The 3139-nt window shown below is 46.0% G+C and overlaps 1 non-coding gene across 1 annotated transcript; it reads right to left on the bottom strand.

The window, feature by feature from the left end:
- Window positions 1-1572: 1572 nt before the first annotated feature.
- On the bottom strand, window positions 1573-1647 carry Trnas-cga (transfer RNA serine (anticodon CGA)). The gene has a single exon. It is a non-coding gene; the product is annotated as a tRNA-Ser (tRNA).
- Window positions 1648-3139: the final 1492 nt, after the last annotated feature.

Raw genomic sequence — 3139 nt, 5'->3', positions numbered from 1 at the left:
GTTATACGGGGTTCATGTCGGTGATCTGGGTAACCAAATCGTTTGCATGAACTGTCCGGAATGTTCTTCAAACCAATCACGAATAATTATGACCCAGTGACACTGCGCACAGTTATCCACAAAAATTCCATCGTTGTTTAGGAAACATTAAGTCCATTGATAGCTGCAAATGGTCTCCAAGTAACCGAACATAACAATTTGCAGTGAATGATGGGTTCAGTTGGACCAGAGGACACAGTCCACTACATGTAAACACAGTCCACACCATTATGGAGCTACCACCATCTTACCCAATGCTTGGCCGGCCGAAGTGGCCGTGCGGTTAAAGGCGCTGCAGTCTGGAACCGCAAGACCGCTACGGTCGCAGGTTCGAATCCTACCTCGGGCATGGATGTTTGTGATGTCCTTAGGTTAGTTAGGTTTAACTAGTTCTAAGATCTAGGGGACTAATGACCTCAGCAGTTGAGTCCCATAGTGCTCAGAGCCATTTGAACCATTTACCCAATGCTTTCTCCAGAACTTGGGTCCATGGCTTCGTGGGGTCTGCGCCACACTCGAACCCTACCATCAGCTCTTACCAACTGGAATCGGGATTCATCTGACCAGGCCATGGTTTTCCAGTCGGCGAGGGTCCCACCGATATGGCCACGAGCCCACAAGAGGCGCTGCAGGCGATGCCGTGTTGCTAGCAAAGGCACTCGCGTCAGTCGTCTGCTACCGTAGTCCACTAACGCCGAATTTTGCCGCAGTGTCCTAACGGATAAGTTCGTTGATTTCTGCTGTTATCTGAAGCAGTTGCTGGTCCGTTAGTACTGTTAACTCTATACAAACGCCGCTGCTCTCGGTTGTTAAGTGAAGGCCGTCGGTCGCTGCGTTGTCCACGGTGAGATGTAATGCCTGAAACTAGGTATTCTCGGCACACTTTTGACACTGTGGATCTCGGAATACTCAGTTCCCTAATGATTTCCAAAACAGAATGATCCGTGCGTTTAGCTCCAACTACTAGAGCGCGTTTAAAGTGTGTTAATTCCCGTATTGCGGCCGTGATCACGTCGGACACCTTTTTACATGAATCTCCTGATTGCAGATGACAGCTCCGCCAATTCACTGACATTTTATACCTTGGTAAGCGATGCTACCATATGAGCGCTTATCGCTGTCCTATGAATTTTGGCACCTCAGTGTGTGAACAGTATAGGTATCCAGAATGAGATTTTCACTCTGCAGCGGAGTGTGCGCTGATATGAAACTTCCTGGCAGATTAAAACTGTGTGCCCGACCGAGACTCGAACTCGGGACCTTTGCCTTTCGCGGGCAAGTGCTCTACCAACTGAGCTACCGAAGCACGACTGACGCCCGGTACTCACAGCTTTACTTCTGCCAGTACCTCGTCTCCTACCTTCCAAACTTTAAAGAAGCTCTCCTGCGAACCTTGCAGAACTAGCACTCCGGAAAGAAAGGATATTGTGGAGACATGGCTTAGCCACAGCCTGGGGGATGTTTCCAGAATGAGATTTTCACTCTGCAGCGGTGTGTGCGCTGATATGAAACTTCCTGGCAGATTAAAACTATGTGCCCGACCGAGACTCGAACTCGGGACCTTTGCCTTTCGTGGGCAAGTGCTCTACCAACTGAGCTACCGGAGCACGACTCACACCCGGTACTCACAGCTTTACTTCTACCAGTACCTCGTCTCCTACCTTCCAAACTTTACAGAAGCTCTCCTGCGAACCTTGCAGAACTAGCACTCCTGAAAGAAAGGATATTGTGGAGACATGGCTTAGCCACAGCCTGGGGGCAAGGTTCGCAGGAGAGCTTCTGTAAAGTTTGGAAGGTAGGAGACGAGGTACTGGCAGAAGTAAAGCTGTGAGTACCGGGCGTGGGTCGTGCTTCGGTAGCTCAGTTGGTAGAGCACTTGCCCGCGAAAGGCAAAGGTCCCGAGTTCGAGTCTCGGTCGGGCACACAGTTTTAATCTGCCAGGAAGTTTCAGTATAGGTATCAATTATCGGTGTCTGATGTGATAGTGTAACCTCCACACCGTAATTTTAAAAGACAGAAATATTAAATGAATGGGAGCCAAGTGTAACCTCCCCACCGTAATTTTTTTTTTAATGTTATATTATTTAAAAATGCTAATGGACATTGTGCTAAGTGTAAGCTCCCCAGAGAAATTTTGAAACACAATAGTTGAATGTTAACAAGAATACAACCTAACGTAAGCTCCCAGCAAATAAATTTAATGACAATAAAAATGAGAATCGCAGTCTGACTCAAGGTGTAAGCTGTCACGAAAATGATGAAAAACAATTCAATGCTAATGAGACTTCAGTGACAATGTAAACTCAATTAAACCGAAATATCGGTCTTTGGCCCTGTGCAAAAAAAATCATAATTAATTTCTTATCTCATTGAAACTGCATGTCAAATTTCTGCTCTTATTGTTGGCCACGGCTTGGAGGAACTGCATCGCAAGTAATATTTTTTTTTTTTTTGAAATTTAACTGAAACTTTTCTTTAAAGGAAATGGAAGGAAATCGTTCGTTCAATTAAATAGTTCTTTTGTTAAAATATTGCTTTGAAAACCAAAATTATTATTGGGGCGATTATTGCACAAATTAGTTACAGTTAATTTACATTATTAGCTGAGCGCATTTAAAAATAATATACCTCATCCTGAATCTTGACCAGAGTGCCATGTCGACGCCCGCCGACTCCTCACACACAACTGCACTGGGCTGCTACTACCGACATACTGCTCTGCCCTACTGCTACTGACAGACTGCCCACTGACTACTGCTCGCAACTGTACTGCACGACTACTACTGACAGAGTACCGCTCGCAACTCTCGCGCGGTCAAGCGCAGACTAGCCACGATAAATGGCTCTCTGGTCAGAGACTCTGGAATGCCTCGCCATCGCCGCCACACAACATACGTGTTTCATAACCTTCCACTGGGGGGGGGGGGGGGGGGGGGCAAAAATTTGGCAGCGATGGTGAGTCATTTGGACTTGCCAAGCGCGGCAAAATTTTTTCTTTAATTAATGAACTTTTACAATTTACAGAATATTTAGATGTAGTACATGAATTAAATGTTGTGCACATGCACCGAGTACAAAACATTTCAGACAAAGACAAGAT

Source organism: Schistocerca serialis, chromosome 2 (genome assembly GCF_023864345.2).
Source record: "Schistocerca serialis cubense isolate TAMUIC-IGC-003099 chromosome 2, iqSchSeri2.2, whole genome shotgun sequence".
NCBI lineage: Eukaryota > Metazoa > Arthropoda > Insecta > Orthoptera > Acrididae > Schistocerca > Schistocerca serialis.
The sequence above is the reverse complement of the archived record's forward strand: the minus strand, read 5'-3'. Positions and strand labels throughout refer to the sequence as shown.